Genomic DNA, 24,842 nt, shown 5'->3' with positions numbered 1-24,842 from the left:
GTATATACCGGTACGTCAGGACGATACTATTTTTTCCACGCTTTTTAACAAATATTATCATGAAAATAAAGGCATTGAGGTGGCAATGGACTGAGCATATTCCATATGATCGTTGGAGGAAAGCAGTTCTTGGATAAACTAGGATAAACTATAAACTATAAAGAATAAACGAGGAAACGTTTTCGTATAAAGTGGTATGAAGAAATTAAAAAAAGCCAGAAAGTAACATGAAAAAGTATTGTTCAAAATAGATGGTTGCGAAAAAAAGAGTTGGAAGATGTTTATCCAGAAGTGGATTGACAATGGCTCTGTATGAATAAATGATAAAATGTTTCGAAAATGTTTCTTCTGACCTGGAGCCAGTATTCTATACTAGCGCCGTAATAACACAAATTCAATCTAATACATAGCCCAGAACATTTTCCTCAAATTACTGTACCTACGCGTCACGCCATGATGATCTGGCGTCAGGACTTTTGGACCCTATATATATATATATATATATATATATATATATCTTCTGCTTTAGGTTTGAACTTTGTTTTCCTCACCTCAAGCCTATGTTCATCGTCCTGGTGATTCGCCTTCCCCCCCCCCCAACGAACGTTCTGATTTCCTGTGTCTCTTACATGCTGTTTATGACGTCACTACAGCCATAATGTGCATGTTACATCGTCTCACATTATTTTATGTGAATTTCACATATATTTTATCTAATTAAATAGGAGTAAAACATATCGAAATGCTATTTCCCATAGCCTATTATCTCCTATTTTAATCCTGTCGAACGGTCTCAGAATAGGAGCAATAAGGGCCGAATTGGGGATCTGTTTTTAGTGTTTATGTAGTTTGTTGCCACCAATATGAGTACCCGAAGAAATTCGATACACATATTCTATCATTTTAATCCTTTGAAAACTGATTTTGATTTTTTTTTTAAATCAACATTTTAGGCAGTTAAAAGGAATGTAGATAACACAAAAATCCAGTTACCTTACTGACAGCACCATCTTGTGTCCATCTAGGGTACCAGATGTACTCAAATAATTACGAAACATAACACGGTAAACTACATGTTCATTCAAATGGACATGGATAAAGACTAAAAGGATTAAGAGACATTTTGAACTAAGTGGATACCACCAGTGGCGGCACCAGTGGGTTGCGCTAGGGAATTCGATTATTATTATTATTATTATTATTATTATTATTATTATTATTATTATTATTATTGCCAGCGGCGGTCGAGAAATATTTCATTTGAAGGCTTAAGACAAGTTTCAAATCGCTCTATGGAACTCTTCAATAATAGGAGGTCAAAGTTAGAATATTGTCACCCCTATAGTTATAGAAATTACGTAGACATTGGTGTAAAAAGATTTCTTTAGGGGGAATGATCTTTTATTTCTGAGAATTGAAAGTATGTTTCAGAAGATCTTGTCATAATAAAATTTATTCTCGCTTTTAGGTATTTACATCCTGAATAGTGTTGTCTACGAGACGAGATTTACGACTGTCTCGTCCCGTGAAACGTAACTATTTCTAATGAAAGAGGTGTGTCTCGTCTGTGTCTTGCCACGAAAAATCTGTCTCGTCTCGTCTCGTCTCGTGACCAACACTAACTCTGAGCACCCATTTCAATTGCCCTTGCACTTTGAAAGACGAGACAGATTTTTAAGGTCCACGTCCAACTATCACAATATAGTAGGCTAGCAACTTCATGACATTCAGGTTTCAAAGCCGGATACAAAAAACAAAAAGGGCGGACCGTGGATCTCAGTAGAGTGATCATTAAATATACAAAATGCAAAGGTAAATATAATCGCTGCAAAACTTAACATATTATTGTCACCCAATATACAATTTCGGTGTTTTAGCAGCTAACATTCCTTTGTCCCATCTAGTTACACAAATATGTACGAACACTATGAGGCAGTCCTCAATTAGTTTTGAAGAGGACATTTCAATCAACGTTTCTTACGACTGGCCACACACTGAGGGAGCAAACGGGCAGTAGCTTCACATTCATGGTCCATTTTGATGCAAATGAAGTAGAATATCGTCAGATGAGTTTGAATCTTCATAATAAGTGTATGTTTTAAATATGAATGCCGAAGAAGCAGGCGCGTGGAAAGGATTTCGTAAAGTGACATGAAATACTGTTATCACACCAGGGGCTCGATCATTCTAAACTATTTTACTGGCAACAATAAAATGAGGATACGTTAGTAAGTATTTTAATAACAAACTATGAAGAAATCTCGAGTAAAAGAATATAAAAAAAAAGTATCGAAAAATGATTTTACAATATTTACGTTCCTTCCTCTGTTCATTCAAAATTTTCCTTTCATTATGACCTCAACTCTTATAAAAAGTACGTATTCACTATTATAAAAACTTACATATTCAATAATTAAATGTCTTGTAAACTATTTTACAATATCTGAGTTCCTTTCTTTGTTAAATCAAATGTTAAGAACTTCTTTCCACATAACATTCTGTTTTCATTCTTCCGTCAACTATTGTCTATTTCAAATGCCAGGTTAAAGAAACAGTAGAAAACTGTTTCTCAAATAACATGTTTGATACTGCAGAGAAGCGATGACGAAAAATTATGATTAAAAAAATGTCCACATTGTTACTGAATGGCACTATGCTTTGGAAACCTTAAAATTTCCCTGAGTAGTACCAGAAATTCTGAGAATTCCGTAACTTTTCCAGAAATTTCAAATTCCCTAACTTTTCTAGGATATCCTTCTCATTCGCCACCATGTACTGCAAGTAATACAAATCTCCTCGTAAGAAAGAGTAACCAAAAGTTTGCTCTATCTTTTTATTTTTAACGCTGATTCTTCTTTTTCTCGTTTCTTTTTATTTCATCCTTCCTTAATTTTTTCATTTCTGGTTTTGAAGGGCCTGCCCCCCCATTGGCTACGTACTATGGAAGAAGTAAATGTAGCCGTACGTTTTTATCCTTTCAGCCATTTCAGAGATAGCTTCAATAAGAGTTGAGTGTATCTACATCTATCAGTTCACCTGTGACACCTGTCAAACATCCACTATTTACTGTGTCAAATTCTTCAGACGTAGCCATTGCACTTCATTACTCTGTAAACGTCCAATCATCTAACAATCCACAGCGAAACACAAACAACAAACTACAGGTAGTGAGGTCTCGGTCTATGCATATGCCCATTGAAATACCTCCGCTATTTTGCTGCGCAACAAAGAAATAAGGGTAAACGTCTGACATTGCTCCAAGTGCCACGCGGGGTTGAGAGGGACCATGGAGCACAGGTTTGCTTACTGTATGGACGATCTATTTGAAGCATGGACAACTGGTTTTCGACAAACCTCAATGGAGCGAAAATGACGAGCAACACTTCGTTTCACCTATTTATTTCCTCAGTGCGGCCAGCCTAAGACGGACAGAGGGCCCAATTCAAAAATTGCAAATGACAATAGGAATCGTGTAATATCTTATTTAGGTTTTCTAACACGAAGTAACATACAGTAACACTGAGATAGTTATGCTACCTTTGTGAGAAATGGTATTTGATCAAGTGTTGAAAAGAGTTCTGTTGACGAGAGTAAAAGTGCTGACAAGAAGAAATAGTGATATAGATGGTCTTTATTATACCAATATTTTGATGTGAACTTACTGTACATTGTTACTCTCACCCTCTACCTGTCTCAAGAAAACAAAAACGTAGGTGATAATATGTCCTTCTGCAATTATACGTATTGATGATTGTTTTATCTTTTCAGAACATCAACGGTAGACTCTTAGTAATACAAGAAATTAAAAGACAGGCTATGATTGTTGCAATACAGGCACAACAGCGGTGTTGAACAGCGATTTTTAAAAGTTACCAGGTCATTTGTGCACAAAGTTCAGAAGGAGCTGCAAGCTTCTGGTGGGGTGGGAGGTGTCATTACTAGCAAATCGTACACAGGGTTTGTACAGTATGAGAGCATCACAGTTCATTTAGCATGTACAGAACATTATTGATGTGAGCCCCGGAAAGTTCATGAAAGACATTGCAGCGATATGAAGGTCCTCGAAGCACAATCCGTACTTTGGCGCATCGTTTGCCATGAGTAAAGGGAAGTTCGTTTCATTTCGTGCTAAAGAATACCTGGCTTCTTCTAGCAAAACGATTAACAAAGCAAGTCAAACATCTTGAAAAATTAGCATGATCTATTTTTTGTTTCTTCGATGAAAAAAGTCGATCGAGATCTTAAGGTGAACAGGAGAAATGACGGATGCAGACGCAGTTACTGACAGACTTAGCATTTTCTTCAAGGAAAAGAAAACACAATGAAGCAGCAAAGAGCCAGAACAAATCTGAAGATACTGAGAAACATAATGACATCCGAGATTTGAGTACTACAAGATCAACAAAAAATTCACTAGAAACTGCAACTAGTTCAGAAAAAACTGCCATAGGTGACTTGGTCTCTGATGTGTCGTCTGATACGGATGAAGTCAATTACTGTGCAATTTGTAGTGGATACTTCTATGATCAGAAAGGTCCCGAATGTGACTGCATACAATGTGTTTGTTGTAAGACGTGGTTACATGAAATGTGCAGTAGTTTTGCTTTCATGTGTCCAAAATGTAATTCTACGTCCAGAAAGAAGTAATAGTGACATGTGATGTATATCTGGGAAAAAGCGCGATACCAAGCTTTAGATATTTCTGCCATTATCAACGTTCATCTGGTGGCTATTGAGTCTCCCTCCTTTCAATGTTACAGTCTGATAAAAACTGATTTAAGAATCTGCCTTCTATTAAAATCCCCGTGTCATTCTTTCACTGTTACAAGTTATTTCCTTGAAAAATATTGTAAGTTATTTGTACACAGTGAAAAATATTGATGATTAATTAATCCTAAACTTCTTAACTGGATGGCTAGGAAGGAGTGTTATGAACGTTAAGTCTTGTATCATACACTGCACTTATATTTAATTATTCAGAATATATATACCTCATAATATTTTGTGTTAACATCTCCTGATTTCACAGCTGATACTTATCGGCATTATTGGCCGGGTTTTGAAACGATGAGCATTCTTAATAAGCTCTGGTGGGAGTAAAAAGGATCACGCACTAGAAGTTATAATTTCATCCCGCAGATATCAACCGCTGTAGGACATTTGCTGCCATCTAACGGCGAGATGTGTAACTTCTATTACTTTTCAACAAATAGAATTCAACAATTCGCTTTCGTTTAAGAATTATTTGCGTTTACTAATGGACAAACTTAAAGTCTCTGTTCCCTGTTAAGATGTTAACGTATTTGCTCCGTTAACGAACTCAACTGAGATAATTGCTATAGCTACCTATTGCCAAAAAATAAAAAAAATCGCTTCTATTCAAGTGTTATTGTTTTGACGGACAAAAACGGAGGGACGGGTACTAACTTTACAATAGTATAATCCCCAGTTGTGTGATCCTAGCAACAGGACCAACTTCAACACATAATTAAAATATGAACTTATTTCCACCTATAATGGAACACTTAGGACTACAATAGAAAACTGCCATAATGCATAATCTGACTTAACTTTTCAGAAAAGGGGATTGTCTACGGGCCCCCATAGCCACGACGATCCCCTGACGTTGCGCCACTGAAAATTCTCGTCTTGATTTTGAGACAAGACTAGAGATTCCCTGTATAGTGAACAACACTAAACGTACAGAAGTCAATAAAGCGTTGTAATCGCTTCTTGTTCTTTCAAATTTTTACTATTTCTAATAAGAAAAGCTAGGTTGCTATATATTTTCGCTACAATACTTATTATGTGATTAGAATATATCTTACCGATTTATAGTTACACCAAAGTCTTAGGTTTTAAACACTGTTCTAGTATTACATGATTATATCTAAAAACCATAAATGGACAGAGTAGTTGTATCGTAAATACATTGTAAGAACATTTATCAGCATTTAAAGATAAGCAAGTTATTGCATAATAAATACTATGTATCAATTATATCTAAAAAAAAATAGTTTAACTGAAAATCTTGCAATTTAATACACAAACGTGCTCAGTGTTCCACAATTTATTATGAATACAAAGTGGATTCGTAATATTTAATTATAGATTATACATATATAAGCATAGGGCGCAAAATTTCAAAGTCAGATGCACTTGCCAATCCAAAAATGATTGTCGCCAGTATCTACCCCTCTCCTCCTACGGTCTTTGGTTTGACAAAGAAAGAGATTACATCAGGGCATAACATTACAAAACCAGACAATTAGATTCAGGATAATCAATTTGAATTGGACAATTCATATACATGTTAAAAAATATCTTAAAACTTCACGTCTGTGTAACGCTCTTTCTTTACACTCAAATACTAGTCATAGATCGTAGTTTTTCGGATCAAAGTACTTAAGTGAAGGGTCATTGATGGAAATTGTCAGCAAATCATCCAGTGTGTCAGTATTCAGTGAATTTCTGTAGGCAGTCTTAACACTATTGAGACTGCTGAAGCCTCTCTCACATGAAGCAGTACTCGTAGGCAAAACTGCACAAAAAAATGACAATTGGAAGCAAATTTGGGAATCTCATTTCGATTGAGGGTGGGAAAGGACGGGCTAATTACAACGTTGTGAAGACTTCACATTCCGTGTTTTCTCTCACTTACGAGGGAACCTATCCGAGTGTAACTCTGACTTCGAGTCGAGACTATGGCCGTTGTATACGTTGTCCTAAAAGAACATAACACGAAAAGGGATACATTCTCGATCGCAACCGTTGCGAAGATATAAGCGTGAAAAGTTAGAAATTATACTTCATATTATACCGGTACATTACAAAGTCAGATTCCGGGTCAGATATTTCGGAAACGATCGGGTAAGGAAACTCAGCAAATACATATGAAATTTGTGTGGGGAGCCCAGCACCTTTTGAATGAAAAATTTGTGTCCCCGGGGCACTCGCAGGGTCCCAAGTGGGGTCCAACTCAGAATTTGCAAATGGAACCGGGGGGGGGGGTCAAGTAGCATATTGTATAAAAGCTATTGTTAAATAAAAGAAGATAGAACAAATCTCAACTCTCTATGATAATCCTGTGCAAACGTGCAACTGGACAAAATGTCAATACAAAAAATGAAATGAAATGAAATCTTTGAGTTTTACGTCCCACGATTATGCCGGTTAGGCTAAAGGAGACGGAGATGATGATTAATGAATGAAATGGTGGAATGAACAAAGTGGGAGGAAACGGGGGAACCCCGAGGAAACCCACGCACACTGTGTTTGTCCACTACAAAGTTCACTTGGCGGCGGCTGGGATCGAACCCATGACCCCAAACACCAGAGGTGAACGTTCTACTACTGAGCCACCGTGGCCCCCAAAATGCCAATCAGAAAATTTATGACCATGCTTCTAAATCCGTTAAGTTGCAACAATAACAGAACAGAAAAACACGTTTAAAAGTGCAAGGTATTGAAGTAAAGCAATTTGCTGCAGAGTTTCTCTCTCAAAAGCACCCTCCGATATATTTTATTTCTGCACATTATTCAAGTTTTCTCCAACCCCACTTCTCTCCAAGTTGCCTCACAGTTTCAAGGTTACTGCTTTTCGTCTACTATCATGTTTCTCCCCCCGATAGAAATTTGACAGTGCAATCTGTGAATCTGGGGCCCCGATGCGCGAAGCATATACCGTTGCCTTTTGACCTTATCACCCTCCACGACAGTTGCGACTGACAATGTATCATTTCTCATCTAAGACACGAAATCCAATGGTTATGGTTATTGTATGGTCCATTGGTCATTCGAAGTCACACTTATACTTGGATAAGGTCCGTTATGCGACCCTCTGAGAGACTCTGCAGCAAATTCCTTTTCTTCAAGTTTTTCTGTTTTGTTATTGTCGCAACTTAACAGATTTAGAAACGGGTCATAATTTTCTGATGTAGGTTGTATTAACATTTTTACCAGTTGCCCGTTTGCACAGGGTTACCGTAGAGAGTTGAGATTTGTTCTATCTTCTTTTATTTAACAATAGTTTTCATACAATATGCTACTTGACCCCCCTCGTTAGTGAATTATTTTCGTACGAAACAGAAACTGCACAACTCTGTAAGTTTAGGCAAAAACTATTCCTACTGAACACTGGTCACCAGCTCTAAATTTCTAGTCGCCAATGGCGACCTGGCGACCGGAAATTTTGCGCCATGTATAAGCATTCACTACTCTGACATAAGTAATAAACATACAAGTTAAAACGATTTCGTAGGAACACCGAGCGGCATGCAGTACACCAAATGACACCATGGCAGGCGTACGTTGCTATAAGTTGATGAGGTTTATTCGAAACGAAACGAAATTAAATTTTTGAGTTTGACGTCCTACGATTTTCACTTTAGGCTAAGGGAGACTATGATTAATAAGGCAAGTTTGTGAATGATGATGGAGGAATTGATGAAATTAGATGGTGGGAGGAAACTGGAGTACCCCAAGAAAACTCATGGACAAGATGTTGTCTACCACAAACTTACTTGGCCGAGGATCGAAAAGCGGATTTCACGCACTAGAAGTAAGTGCTCTACCAGTAAGCCACTGTGCCCCCCAAAAGTTTATCCGAGGTCACATATTTGGGAACTGGGAATGTAATAAGGATCAGCGCACCCATCAATGTTATGTTACGTGTATCATCAGCGACAGTTATATGGCAGGATTATAATGCAGATACATACATATATATATATATATATATATATATATATATATATATATATATATATATATATATATATATATATATATATATATATATATATATATATATATATATATGTGTGTGTGTGTGTGTGTGTGTGTGTGTGTGTGTGTAGATATTACAAAATATATTGATACACGTTTCTGAAACACGAACTGTAGGAAATTCCGAGGTAATCATGGACTATGTCATAAGGACTATGTTCAATTTGTGCCTTGGTCCGGATAATGTCCGGACATGAATCTTATTGAAATGTTTCTCCGGACATGAATCCTACAACTAAAACTGCACGAACGGCCACATAGATCCGCACACAAACAACAGTTACTTATAGTGCTCTGTAACAAACGAATGTTATTTGGAGACTTATTGGGTATCATGTTACTTGGGGTTGAAGCTTTAGGTGCTGGTGAAGAGGGCACTACCAAATCAAATTGAAGAATCAGGATCGATTTCTTTCGTACCCTGGTACTTAACAATGGTCACAGACTCATTTTTCGGGGGTCTATTTACTGAATTGGTGTAGCAAGCGACCTTGTAATTTCCGACCGATTGTCTTATCAGTGTTATACAGCACAAATAAGGAATTCCACCGAATTACTTCATAATAAAATAAAAGAAGAAGATTAGAACTCCTTTTCTCATACGCGTTGCCCCTTGTGTGATCAGTGTTCGAAGTAAGTTTCTATGTTAAGTTTATTTAAGTGGCAATTGTATTCTTCACATACACTTCACTCTAATTAGTCTTAAAGTAGCACTAATGGCAAACATAGTTTTCATAAAAAGTTTTCTTATTTCACTGAATATTTATCTCGTAGTATCTTTTTTTTTCAATAATTCAGAGAAAACTGACTGAATTTCACTGTAGCCACAAGGAACATGAAATGAAATCTTGTAGTTTTATGTCTCACGGTTATTCCATGCAGGCTAAAGGAGACGGTGATGATGAGAAATAAATGAAGTGATGGGATAAAGAAAGTGGTAAGAAACGGGAGAACCTCAATCAAACCCACGCACACGGTGTTTGTCCACCACAAAGTTCACTTGAAGCGAGCTGGAATCGAACTAGGGACCCCAAGCACCAGACATGAACACTTTACCACTGAGCCAGAGTGGCCGCTTAGGGTTATAAGTTAATCTGTGAGAGTTAGGCTCCCTGTCTTGAAATTTTAACGTCCTCTCACCTTATCTGAACACTAGGCACCTTTCTGTAACCTAAAGTATTGAAAAATGTATTAAAAATCAATGAAAATTTTGTGTTATCAAATATTTACAGAACTCTTTTCTTATTCAATTGTGACTACACCTTGGCTCGTACACCTAAATTTATTCCCAGATAAGCTATCATAAGCGTATAGCTTCCGAATTCGGAAAGAAAAATCGTGTATAGCAGAAGAATTCGCACATGATGAATGTCTTAAGTTTGGTGGTTGGTAGGTAGCAGACTCTAGTACAGGCAGAAGAAGAGGGGACTCTAGTCAGAGACGTAGCCACGGAAGGAGTCCAAATCTTTCTCCTGAAAATTAGGGAGACACGGGAAAAAGTACGAGGGCCATCCGGAAAGTGGTGCCCATTTGCACCGCATGAAGCGCTGACGACTCGAGAAGCCGCTGGGCAATGTCAGACCGCGTCAGTGGCTTGTTGCCTGCTCTGTGCGAGGTTGCGTGACGCTAGCAATGCCTGTGATGTGTCTTGTGCTCGTTTATAATGATCAAACGAATTGAGAACCCCGCCAGTTGTCAAGTGAGGGCCATGATTAAATTTCTTAATGCACGAAACGTTTGACCTTGTGAAATTCATACTCGTACTTTAAAAATACACAACACTTTGAAATAGTACCTATCAAGGGCATTGTTTTCGTTCCTTTCGCACACCAAGAAAAGAATACCAAAGTCACCAGTAATATCAACTTTCACAGTAACTTTTAAAAGTGGCAGAAAAAAAGTCAGACTACCCTCCCCCAATGGAATTTCAGGCTACAACCCTGGATCTGGTGCTGGAATTTCTCCTTCCGAACCATTTCAACTTCAAACTGTCAGAATGCAGAAAGAACACCCTTTCAAAGTATGATCAACCAATTACAAATTCAATGAAATACCTAGTGGCTCCGCGTAGCACAGTCGCTAACCCTCTCGCCTTTGGTGTGAGCGGTCCCGAGTTCGATTCCCGGTGGGGGCATTCGGTCGAAAAAATGTAAAAAAAACTTTTTCTGGCCAGCTATCCTGAATGAGGTTTTCCTGAGTTTTTTCATTCACTCCAGGCAAAGGCAGGGGTGGTACCTAACATATAGGTCCCAAGCCGCTTCCTTCCTTCACGACTCATTTCTTCCTTCTCTTTCCCGGGATAGTGTAATCGCCCAAAGACGTCATCCCTCATACGTGACGGTCTAAATGGCCATAGATGCCGAAAGACCAGAAATCTAAATCCTAAAATCTTAAAAATCCTTCAATGGATTACCCTCAATAAATATATGTTCTAGTCCAACTTGTCATCTTTTTAAGACATTTACAATCCATAAAAATGTTGAAAAATACTACACTGAAAGTGAATATACGTACAAGTATACGAGTTGGCTTCGTTTTTTCATATATGGAAAGCTACCTTAAGTATCTTAATTTAATATCACTTTTTGGTGTAAGAGTCTTTTCCTATACTTCAGTTGGTTTAAATAAATTCCTCTGTTTCTTACGTGTAGAAACTATGTATCTCTTTCTCAACAGATGACGTTCATTCTCCGTAGGTCATTGTTCGTGTGTTATTCCGTTTTCTTCTGAATGAACTAACTTAACGTAGTGAACAAGCTGACGTCTACAATTTTCTTTTCGCTAATACATTGTCCTTTATAATGTTATTCTCCTTGAAATTGCAACAGATCTTTTTACATTACGAAATATCTCGAAACGGAGAGTAGCGACAAATAATTTCACCATTGAATTAAAGAAGAAGTGCATGCAACTACTCCATCAAATAGTCCTTAAAAGGATCATGCTAGTGGCCTTATGAAACTGAAATGTTATTACGTCCGTCTGTTCGTTACTACACATGATAACTCTTAAACGAAAACTAATTTTTTAAATTCTGTTTTTCACATTAGATAGTTAGGGCGATTGCCTCGATTGATTTGTTCGTTAATGGAGTGAATCGTTTAGCATTTCCACACGTAGCTAACTTATTCTATACCCTATGGTTCCCGGAGGTTCGATGCCGCGTTCCCAAAAGCTCTCCATTGACTTCTGTCTTTAGCCAAGTGGATCCAGTTTCTGTTTTGTATTCCTATTTCTGCGAGATCCGTCTTAATATTCTCCTCTCATTTGCGCCTTTTGGTCTTCCTAATGGTCATTTTCCGATTGGATTTACAGTTAAAACTTTGGAAGCGTTCCTACTTCCTTCTACCCTGACTACATGATCTGCCCACCTGAGCCTCCTAGACTTGATGACCGTAATAATGTTTGGTAAACGATATAAATTATGAAGTTTCTCGTTATGAAGTTTCCGCCATTGCCCATTCCCGTTCCTCTTTGGTCTAAATATTTGTCTCAGTATTTTATTCTGAAATACTTTCAGTCTGTGTTCTTCTCTCACAGTAAGCAACCATGTTTCGCAACCATACAGAACAACAGGCATGATTATCGTTTTATGTATTTTAAGTTCCGAATTCCTCGGCAGAATTCGCGACAACAAAAGATTTTAAATCGAATAATAACATGAATTTCCTGCTTTCAGTCGACATTTAATTTCTTTGTGGATATGCTTTCGGTCTATTAATATTGATCCTATATATATCAAAGTATTTACTTTGTCGAAAATATTATTTGTTTTTTGACGCACCCATAATTTGTAGTATTATGATCCCGACGAACTTTCATCTATTTAGTTTTCTCTGCGTTTACTTTTAAACCCATTTCCCTGCAAGCATCTAATAAAACCTCTGCATTTCTTTCTATTATTCTCCTATCATGCCCTATTAGATTTACATTATCAACATACGCCATAACCTGGTGAATACTATTCATCTCTAGACCCTGGTTGCTGTCTTTACTTTTCTTTATAGCGTAATCCAGGACAACGTTGAATAATAATGGCGACAACGCATTTCTTTGTTTCAGGCCATTCTCGACCTGAAAGCTTGTGGACAAGAACTTTTCTACTCGAACTTTACTTTGGGATTCACTTAAACTCATCTTAACTAATTTAACTAGCTTTTCCACGGGTAGCAGTAACTTTAAGTATTGCTATCCATATCCTATTCATTCATAAAAATGTGCGTTTCACGTAACGCAAATAGACAAACCTGAAAACATTTAAGAGTTGAGGTTGCATAAACACCTAGGCGAAAATACTTAAATATTCTTAACCTTTATTGTAACAGGAAGGTTATTCATTCATAAATGTACTTATGCGTGATCATCTTCACTATTTCTAACAGACTTTATTAAAATGTATCAATATGGTTTCCTTTAACACGAGTTCCTCTCACAGGAAGCACACTTCTGGAAAAGTTTCTCTATTGAAAGATCCATCCCAACATCAGGAGAACTTTTAAGCTTATTAAACATTTCTAATCTTTAGTACTTCTTGAGAGGAATTATGGCGTTAACTAATTTGTAAGCTGTTTCTCGTACATAATTGACGCACATTGCACAGCCTTATTACTTATAGAAAATATATTAAATGCTGTAGTGCGTGAGTAAGCAAATCTAATGTGTTTTGACAAGTATTTCGAAAAACCAAACCCTTTTCGAAAACCCAGGGGGCCTATTGCCTCCTCTTATCCTCTTCTTCTGGCTTCCATGTACTGTACCAAATGAGTTTATCAAAACGTTACAGAATTGCCCAATGGGGCACTATTCAAACATTTGCTATGTACTATGTACTACAATGTATTTTTTCTATGTGTATATGTACCAAGTTCAATATCAATAAATGATACACACTTGTCTCATTATTTCTAGAACATCCTGTATGTATGATATGTTAGTCAGATCAAAACTTGTAATCAATCCAGAAGTATATGCTTAGGATTTAGGATTTAGATTTTTGGGCTTTCAGCATCTAAAGCCATTTAGCCCTTCAGGATTTGAGGGATGACGTGCCTCGACGAGCACACAATCCGGGAAAAAAGAAGGAAGGAAGCGGCCTGGGACCTATAAGTGAGGTACCATCCCGGTATTTTCCTGGTGTGAATGAGGAAAACCCAGAAAAACCTCACTCAGGGTGACTGGCCTGAAAAAGCGTGTTACACTTTTTCGACCGAGTGACCCCACCAGGAATCGAACCCGGGACCGCTCGCACCGAAGGCGAGAGCATTAGGCCACTCCAGAAGTATATGTCCTTTGATTTCAAGTATTAGGTGCGTAAAGAGTATCTGTATTTAGGAAGAGAGAAACAGCAATCTGCTAGTTAAGAATGCAGTTTGCTACATATACAGTTCATAAATAAATAATTTATTCCAGCAAAATAAACGCTATCAACCACACAGGTTGGACAAAAATAGTGTCAATACTGTTCTCTTATCAAAGGACTGTGTCTCAGCATTACAAGATATCCACAGCTGATAAGAGAATGTGAGGAGATGGAAGTGAGGCGAGTGATAGGCAGTGCTATTCAACCGAGGATACGCGTATTCCTGGGTGTATGCGAAGATGTTTCTGGGGGTATGTAATCCTAATATAAGCATATTTCCAATGTATATTGAATGATCATATTTGGAAAATTTATTGAATGACCAGTGCTATTTCACAACGTCTTAGAATTTATTGAACGTTCAGTGCTCTTTCACAACTTCTTCCATTTCCATCAACATATTTGTGTGAGCAGTGTTTCACTGAATTAGCATCAATAAAAGCGAAGCACAGAAATTTCTTGAATCCAGAATCAGCTCAGATTCTCGCACTCTCGAAGATTCGACCAAGAATCTCGGAGTTGGCATCCCTGAAAAAGCTCAATCATCTTATTAAGAGGTTAGTTTTAAAGTTACTTTTGTTTTTGAACCTTTAACATTGTCCTGTGTGCGAATTATCATGGAGGATGAGGGGAAAATTCCCCTCAGTAGAGCTGGGTGTCTCCCAAATGTTTTCCAATTTCCCATGTTATTTTGTACTGCTCTACCTTTCAAGTAGTTGCACAGATGTTTAATAATTAATTTTATTATATTTCTCTATTTTATAAGTTTAAAGTTATTTTCAAGATGCAACCGTATTATAAATCTGTACTTAAAAATTCTAAAAGCTCATTTCAGTTTACCATTTCATCTCCTAAATTAACACTTCTTTGAAGCATCATTGGAAAAGAAAAAAAGGTACAATATATGAATAAATTTTCAATTGTTGGAGAATTTATCTGTTTTTCAAAGAATATATAAATGAAACGCTGAAGAAGATCATAGGTCAGTTTTTCAACTAAATAATTTAAGGTAATCTTCCTGTTGTGTATTTAAAATATCGATAAAGATGGTAAATACAGGAAACATGACGGAAGAGTAATAAGCTACGCTTCGGGGATTTGCTTCCCCGTTTCTTGTTATAATCCTCCGATGTTCAAAATAATATAGACAGTTGGGATTTAACTAAATTTTAGTAAACTTCATTACTGATAAATGTAGAGAGGATATTTCATAAGTCAATACAGGAGTGCTCGACATTACCAGTTTTTTAAATTTTCAACTAAAGCATATGTTTACGCAGTCACGTTAAATGCTTACACAGTCCTCAATCTTCAGAAATAATGCTGAACTGCACCGTGAAATGATAATATGTTAAATTGCATCTGAAATACAATAATATATTAATGTAATGGTAGGCAATTGCGTCCGGTGTTTGACGCATGTATAAATGTTTCTATAAGGTATACGAGTAATTATAATATGTATACGTGAAACGAGGCTTATTAATACTATTACTATTGAAGTGAGATGTTGCAAATGTAAGAATATGAACACGGATACTTGCTTTTATAGAGGACTAACAAATAAAACACTATTATTATTCGAACAACGTAACTCATATTACTAAGGAACTGGTCGCTTCTACTAGTAACATATAGAATGGCATATATATCCATCTCTACTACTACTACTAATAATAATACTACTACTACCACTACTATTACTACTACTAATTACGATAGCAATACTAACACTATCCACAAATTGCAGACAAAGAATATAGGATCTATTGCATGTATTGACCTTGTGTTTCTGACCTTGTTCATGTATTCAGCTTGATATTAACAATATATCTAATTCTTTGTGACTTTGCCTTGAAACCTGTGATTATTTCTTACTTGTAGTCGTAGTATGTGTGTTTATCTGCATGCTGTTTTGTACGTTGTAAGTTACGTTTTGGTTTTAATTTTCACCAAACGTTGTTAGAAAGTAGTACCATGTTCTGCACTACATTCCATCAAAGAATTTGGAATCAGATAACCATAATTTTCCCCAGAAGAGGGTGGCGACTAAATACTGGGTTAAGTCTAGTTCTTCGTGGGATATCTCATGCTATACTATGAGGAACTGAATTTATCGAAATAAAAAAATCAAGTTGCGCATAAAATGATTTGTATTTACCTTTCCGACGACGTGAAGTCCGGTATTTCGTGAGAGTTGGATAGAGGAAGCTGCAGATCCCCTGTCTTATTTTGCGCGATCTACTGTGGACGACACGAAGAAAAGAGGAGCAGGACAATTTTTTTCGGATGTGCACTTTATCCCACTGTAAATAGTATTTTGATTGGTTCATTGATTCTCCATTTGTTGGGTCTCTATTTGTCCCCCATTTTAATCAACAGAAGATGTGTTATTAAGTTTAATAAGTACATTTCGATTTAATTTCTTTTACACACCTTCAAGAGTATACAATTGGATGGCGAATTGTGTCTAGGGGTACGCGAGAAAACAATGTTGAATAGCACTGTATTATTCAGTTAAAAACAACAATGCCGTAAAGTAGAGAAGGAAAGTGGAAGCGCCATAACAATATATTTCGGATAATCGAACAATGTGAGTGGATTAAGATTCAAGTGGCATATGGACGCAGTGCAACAATGATTTCAGGGACTTTGTGACGACTTTCCCCCAAAATGAAGGAACCACTTCATGGGAAACACTATGACATGAGAGAAAATGAAATGAAATGAAATCTTTGAGTTTTAGATCCCATAGTTATGATAATTAGGCTAAAGGAGACGGTGATGATGAGATATGAATGAAATGGTGGAATGAAGAAAGTGGGAGGAAACGGGAGAACCCGAGAAAACCCACGAGCACGGTGTTTGTCCACCACAAAGTCCACAGGGCGCGAGCTGGGATCGAACCAGGGACCCCAAGCTCCGGATGTGAACGCTCTACCACTGAGCCACCCCACCCCCCAATATGACACGAAAGAAGCCATTATACGTGCTCAATGACGGTGTCTGTGGGACATCGGCAAATATTGATGCGCTGATGGAAGACAATGCCTTCCATACTTGTAGCAGAAGATGATAGAGAGAGATAGAAGGAGATGGGAGTCGATTACATTGAAGAAATGTGTATTTCGACCAGCGCAGGAGTGCAGGCGCATAGTAATTAAAATGTAAACAGCAGCGTTATCAACTGGCTTACTTGTAAATAATCGGTCAGAGTTCTTTTTGTCCTGTTCGTAATCAGCCATTTCATGCATATGTTTAGAATTTTCTTTTTTCTGTTTTAAAGCCACTCAATCTTTCCAAGAGAGAGGTGGAAAGGGGAAAGAGTGAGTGTAGGTTCTATTAAACAAAATCGTACATCTAATACACTTGAGCCATAGTTACCTTGTGCTTTCAGGCTAAACTTAATCCTCTCAAGGCAATCGACAAATGTCATTAAAAATATATTCAGTGTCTCACAGACATAAAGATAACACTAGGCTCCCAAGTTTCAAAATTATACTGTGTGTGAAAATAGTTAGTAGAATTAATTCTTTGTCACCTGAGTGCTGGAATCAGAAATAAATTCAGAGGGAGTTCAGGGGGAATTTCTTTCTTCATAAATAAAAGTTGCGAATTTATTATATGCTGAAGCAATAATACTTGAGCTTACACAACCCTTACCTTCATGTTACATCAAATACTTTCATTTCAACTATAGGAAAGGCTGGACTTTCATAGTGATAATAAAAGAAAGAGCACTCTAATCAAATTTTGCAAGTCAATCCCGAAAGGCGTTATCCTATCCCGTAATCCTTTAAAAAGTGCAGGGAAACCATCTCTTTCGCCTCCTTTTTGTTCCAAAGGGCTCACGTTCCTTGAAAAAAGTTTATTTTTTTTTTTTTAAGTTTAACATCCAAGCTTATGACCTTTAGGCTAAAGAAGACAAATGATTAATGACAGTGAAGAATTGTAAAATTGATTTCTTTGTGCTCTCCCACCGAAATCGAACCCGATACCACATACAGCAAAGGGACACGTGCTAACCATGAGACCAGCAGAGAAGACTTTGATATTTCGAGTGAAAACGTTTTCTGGCTGAAACTTTAGAAAATAATTTGTGCCAATCGATAAACATACATTCAGACACAAACGAAAACATCGTATAGCTTGTTTAACATTAACCTTAACTTAATTTAGTTATACTTACAAGATATCGCACAAGTCTCTAAATTATGAACCCTAAATTATCTACGAGTCATTGACATCGTCATTCCTGCCTTTTACAGGTTGCTTCTGTTTTATAATGAATTTGAATAAGTAACCAACAATCTGCTTAATGCACGGTAGAAGCTCACTGAACTATTGATTGTGCTATTTTGTTCCTGCATTGGAAATTTTTATGCTTATATTGCTATTAATAATGCGTCTTTATTAGTGCAGAAATGCTGAATCATTCCTACATTCAAAAAAACTATATACTAAGAATATTGGAGACAATTGCAACGAAGAATTGTTCCGACTCTGCAATAAATCATATGCAACAGAAGAGTAGCCAAAAGAGTTTCTGAAGATGATCAAGATGCCGATGGCTAAGAAATCGAACCCAAAGAGATGTGAAGATTTCAGAACTATTAGTTTCATATCTCATGCAGACAAAAATTTTGCTTCGAATTCTGAACAAAAGGTTGATTGGAAGAACAAATCAAGAAGGAGAAACAGTTCGGGTTCAGAAGAGGTAAGGGCACAAGAGATACAATTGGATTATTAAGGTTATCGGAGAAAGGTTTATTGAAAAAGAGAAAGAGATATATGCGATATTAATTGATTTAGAAAAAGGCTTTTGACCGCGTGAATTGGGAATTGCTTTTGGAAGTTGTAAAGAAGGTTGGGTTGGAATGGAAAGATCGACGACCCATAAGAAACTTATGTATGAGCATACAAGTAAGTGCAACAATAGGTGAGAAAATGACAGAGAGGAGTGCAAATGGAAGGGGAGTTCGACAGGGATGCTGTCTCTCGTTAACAATATTTAATATCTATCTAGAAAAGATAGTGAAAAAGAGTCTACATAATGAAGACAAAATATCAGTAGAAGGTAAAATGTTACGAGTACTCGGTTTCAGATGACGTGGCGCTTGTTGTAGAATATGAAGAGGAAATCAATAAGGTGTTAGGAAACTTGAGGAAAGGCTGTGAAGAATATGGAATGGAAATAAATGTGAGAAAGACAAATGCTATGGTAATAGCAACGAAGTGGACGGCGTCAAATATAGAAATAGGAGTGGAGAAAATAGAACAGGCCACTAGTTTTCTATACCTGGATACTGTTATTAGTGATGATATGAAGTTGCGAACGTGAAATTAAAGCAAGAATAGATATGGCGAAAGAAGCCTTTAGGAGGAAGAAAAGTCTATCTTGTATATCCTGATCTTGAATTAAAAAAATGAGAAAAAGGCTTATAAAATGCTTCGTGTGGAGTATTGTATTGTATCTGTCAGAAGCATGGATATTACTCAAAAATGATGAAAAACGACTTGAAGCTTTCGAAATGTGGGTGTGGAGAAGAACGGAGAGAATTAGCTGGGTCGAGAGGAAAACAAATAAGAAGGTGTTAGAAATGGTGGGGAGAAAAGCATAATTTTAGATAGTATTAAAAAGAGGAAGAGAAACTTGTTGGGGCATTGTCTAAGAAGGAGGAATGTTCTAGAGGGTATGATGGTAGGAAAGAGACAGAGGGGGCGAAGAAGACTGCAAGCACTCCTAAGATACTTAGCAAATACACCGTTTTTATCTACTCTATGTATGTGAAATCTGAAATGGCTTTAAACCAAACATTCAAAATATTTTTTGCATGTGCTCCTATTGAGTTTGTGGTGCATCAAGCCATGGACAAACAAGATATTTTGTTGTTTCATCCTTACTTTAGACTAAAAAAGACCACAGAAACTTTCAGATATTTTATACAACACAAAGTCTTCAAGTTTGCGACAGTTGCATCTTTTAAACTGGTATGCAAACAGATGAGTTCAATGTTTAGAAGGAGTTTTCAACCCTTATCACAACCAGAGATCGTTACGGTACTTGCTTCTGTTTACAAACAGGGACTACATTTCGTCTTTTTTTTATCATTCTTAAATCAACTGCTACCAACAATACTATCACTAGAAAAGTTCTTCAGTCTCCTCTTTGTTCGTTTTTCCTTTATTTCTCTCCTTGAGATTTTTTACCGTTAGTATTCCCCTATCTGGTCTTTTCTCTTTTTATTACTGCCACTGTAGTTCTATTCCTTCGCTTTTAGTACGGAAGGATTCTCTTTTGCTTGCTACGGCTAGCAGTGTATGTGTCTCGCTTTCTCGCCGAATGGTGGAGCCACCTCTGCCACTACCAAACACACGACACACAACGGAGAGAGAGGCCTTTCGCTCGCTCGGTGCAAACTTGCTGAATCGGGAATTTTCTCCCCACGCGAGAGAAATAAAAAAAGGGGGTCCCCACCCCCTCTTTATATTCTCCCTTTCTCTCTCTCTTTCTCTCTGTTCTACCCGTTTTTTGAGAAAGTTGAGGTTCATAGACTAAGACAGGGAACTCTGAAAGAACGACTGACACATAGGAGAAAGGGAAAACACTAAAAAACTGAAGCTTTCTTCTTCATTTTTTATACTCGATATTTTATTTTGCTTACAGTTAATATGAAAGAAGTGATGGATATCTCTAAAAAAAAGTTCCCATAATTCACAAAATTTCTCCTCAATAGATAAGGTCATGTTAATTTGTTTAAACTAGGAAAATGAAGATCGAGCTATTACTGAAATTAGAATTGCTAATATTTTGATGTCTCTCTGTGAATATTCTGGCTCCTTGACATTCTATATGTCTTTATATAGGTGAAATATTAATTGACGTATACAAATCCGTGCAATTAATCCATAATTTCACAGTTTTTCCCATGAGATACCCCTAGCCGCAATTATCAAAGTGTTTCTCTACTGCAGCTCGTAATATCCAGTTTGCCATATACCTTCCTGAACCACAAAGGTAAAGAACGTCCAGTCCACCCGTGCTCTACGGCTTAGTCGGGCCAACTACCTTCGCTAAGGTAAATTATTTAGAACCTACCTTCAGTCAGAATATTCAGACACATCATCATCATCATCATTATCACCATTATTGGAAGGTCACTTGCTACAACTAAGAAGCTTCCATACACCATGGTCTTCCGCCAATCTCTTCGTTTTCATGTACGATTCTTCTTCTTTGCTGTCATCTATTAATTGTAGTCTTCTTCGCCCCCTCCCTATCTTTCCTGCCACCATATCGTCTAACACGTCCCTTATACAGTTTCTTCTTAGCAAGTGTCCCAACCAGTTTCTCTTCCTGCTGTGAGCAAACTAGAAAAAAAAAGAGTAGTGGTTTCCCGTTGACTTCCACTTCCGTAAAATTTGGATCACACTATATAATATAAAATTAGGTACTGTAGGTAGAAGTGTATTTTCTGGTGTAATTTTTGATTTTGCTGTGTTTAGTGTGAAGAAGAAGAAAATGGTGTATCTTGGTTAGGTTAGGTCGTAGAATTGTAGTATATTAATTTTTGTGTCATTTTTGTTTGTTTTCCTGTATTTTATGATTTTCTCGTGGTAAAAAATTCGTATTTCAGTATTTTTCATTGTTTCGGAACATTTTCCTATCGAATTTTGCATTTAGAAGTCATCTATAAGAATTTTATAATTTTCTTTAGGGATGAGGGTAGAAGGGTAGATTCAGTAACAGTGATTTAAAGATCGCAGAGAAAAGGTTGACAGAAAGTGAAATAGTACGGATAAAGTCTGAGGGTAATCCAAAGGTAAACATAACAACCTTTCCAAATCTTTTTTTTTTTCCTTTCGGTCGTTACGCAGAATTATTAAAAATTTTCACATTGGCCCTTTTGAATTCAGCGTTCCCACATGATAGTGGAGCACACGAATGTTTTATGGGTTACCAGACGCACCTCTGTGGGGGCCCAAACAGATCTGTGACTGGTTGGCAATGCATGTGGGTACACCTCAATCCAGGGAAGTGAACGTCATACAATTACACAAGTCAGATGCATAATTACATTTTTTTTTTAATTTATTTATTTGGGTAATATACTTTAAACTTTATAGTTTAGGTTAGTTACATCTGTACTCTTTCTTTTCTTATAAAATAATTTAGTTTTATAATTTTTTTCTAAAAATGTAGGCAGCTGTAATAAACAACTACCTATCGTTTTTTTCAGGTACAGAATAAGACAGTCTCAATATTATATAGACGTATTGGACCTCCTCCTAAAAATACTTTGGACATCTCCCAGCAAATATTTCTGGGTGCGAGTCCAAGCGTGGCCACATTAAAGATAGAAGAAAATAAAGGACATACACGAGAAAGAATGCCAGAGGGGGTCAAGACTGGCCCTTTTTATTAGTCACTTTTTATTAGTATAATAGTATACAGTTTATTAAAAACCATGTGTTTCTGAAACCCAAGACAGGCAATTTCCCCCTTTTCCTCACCACAAATGACGCCCCTATTCTTGATAGAGTAGCAACAGAGAAGGGCTGCTTTAGCAATAACTTTGGACTTTTTATCACTTTAGACTCTACTGATGCTGAAAGAGTATTCAAAATCAGAACAATTGAATACGTTGAAAAGTAATTAGGGTCTAATTACCTGTTCTGTCCGGAGACATGTCAAGATTATTTAGGGTAGACGTGGCGTAGAACCATGAGAACGGTTGGAGCCCTAAATCTGAAGAGATAACTTGAAAAGTTTCAGTGATCACTATAACCTAAAAAGAGAGACAGAGAGTAAGGATTATATGCCTTCAAAACATTCCTTGTTTGCTTGAAATACAATGGAAAATAAACTTGTCCATTGCTGTTACGAATGGCAAATAGCAAACAAGAATAATGTGTACTGTATTACATAAGTTTAAAAAGATATTTAAAAAATTAGAGTACGATCAAGAGGTCTTTTTTTTTTTTTTTTTTTTTTTATCCATATGAAGGGAAAGTAACTTGAAGCGAGGCAAGGTTTAAGACTGACATTCATTGCCTCTGGAATGTCAATGTGGGACACGTTCTTCTCTTCACTCCTATCTGGCTTAAACAGAGACACACACAGAGAGAGAGAGAGAGAAAGAGAGATGAACGAAGAGGGAAAGATATGTTATTGGCATATCCCCTCTTTTCATGTATACAATTAGAGCAATGGGAGGGTATTACAAGAGAAGTTGTCAACTCAATTATATGTTTCTTTCTTTTTTTTTTCATTTTTTTTCCTTTATAATAGTTGGTTTAGCCTTTGAACTTCCCTATCACATCATTAGTATAGAAGCAATAGGGTGAAATTAAATTGATCATTGTTAGGTAAGGTGTTATGTGTTGCGTTTACAGAAACACAAAATCAAGAGCGGGTAAAGACTGTAATTAATTGTTAAACTTATATTTGTATTATTTTAACAGTTTTAGAAAAATGTTTTGTGATATTAGCAGTGAAGATTCAATTCCCAGTGCGAATCAGTGACGACGCCAGCTTCAATTTCTTGAGGGATGGGACGGGACAAGTGCAGGAGCAGAGGCGTTTTTTCTTTGGGGGGGGGGACAGCTCTTTCTTGTATACCGGAAAGAATAGTTTTGTTTTCCTTGACTTACATTACAATACAGCATATCTGAGGTGGGGGAGTCTAAGCCACCAGGTGATAGAGGTCTGCACGGGTTCGAATTTTGAACCCGGGCTCGGCCTATGAATTTACAATGTGAGGCTCGACCCGAGTCCGAAATATGTCTTAGCATTTATGCTCGAGCTCATGTGATAATCAAATGAGCCTGAAATAAGCCCGAATTACAGAAACTTAATAGTTAAAGCAAATTTGCATTTTTATTTACAGCAATTAGAGGTTTAATTTTGCAGTTGTGCTTTAAAGTTCCCAAAAAGAACGATGCAATATATATCGTTGTACAGTATATTTACAAAGTTAGGCCCGAAAAGGCCCGAGAAATGTGGTTGTATATTTAAAAATTTACGGCCCGAGCCCGGCCCGGGCCCGAAGTAATATATGCTCTCTAGGCCCGAGCCCGTGTAGATCTCTACCAGGCAAACTTCCCTTGCTCTCATCTAGCGTTGTCATTGGTGACACAGAATCGAAAAGCAATTAGGCAACTACACTGAAATTAAATTATTTGAACTAACGACTACTGGACGTACTCTGAATATGCAAAAATCAACGATCATGGAGAGCAATCAACAGGAGGTTATTATATGAGATTTTAAGAAAATCTTTTTAAAAAATTGCTTTTGCCTAATTAATAGGTAAACGCAGGGTTGAAAATGATAGAGAATTTCAGGGAACGGCGTTCCCTAAGTTGAAAAAAGGAGGGAAAATGATTAGAACTACACGATGAATACACAGAAAACTTTTTGTTTTATTCTGTTTCGTTCTTTCGTAGAACATAAGGATGCCGATTGTCAGCGAAGTGGTTAAGATCACGAAACAACCCAAATGCAGGTCATAATACTCTTACGAATACTCTGTAAATTAAGTCATTGTACGAAATTTCGATGAGTTGTTACTTCAGTAAATTTAAAAAGTCTCAATAGCAAGAGGATAATACTCCATTTACATATTTATTTTTTCTTTCTTTGTAGGGCCACATTGTAATTAATTCGCACAGGTAAATGCTATCAAATATCAAA

General features: G+C 36.9%; 1 long non-coding RNA gene across 3 annotated transcripts in view; it reads right to left on the bottom strand.

Moving 5' to 3' along the window:
• The window catches only part of LOC145679691 (uncharacterized), a 307,177-nt gene that overhangs the window by 212,717 nt on the left and 69,618 nt on the right, over window positions 1-24,842 (bottom strand). For 2 of the 3 annotated variants that reach the window (XR_014130502.1, XR_014130501.1), the window contains exon 2: window positions 22,818-22,935. The exons of the other annotated variant lie outside the window; for it this stretch is intronic. This is a non-coding gene — a long non-coding RNA (uncharacterized LOC145679691). The remainder of the gene's footprint in view (window positions 1-22,817; window positions 22,936-24,842) is intronic. 3 annotated transcript variants of the gene reach the window in all.

Source organism: Thermobia domestica, chromosome 2 (assembly GCF_964235325.1).
Source record: "Thermobia domestica chromosome 2, izTheDome1.hap1.1, whole genome shotgun sequence".
NCBI classification, from domain to species: domain Eukaryota; kingdom Metazoa; phylum Arthropoda; class Insecta; order Zygentoma; family Lepismatidae; genus Thermobia; species Thermobia domestica.
This window is presented reverse-complemented; position numbering and strand designations above follow the sequence as displayed.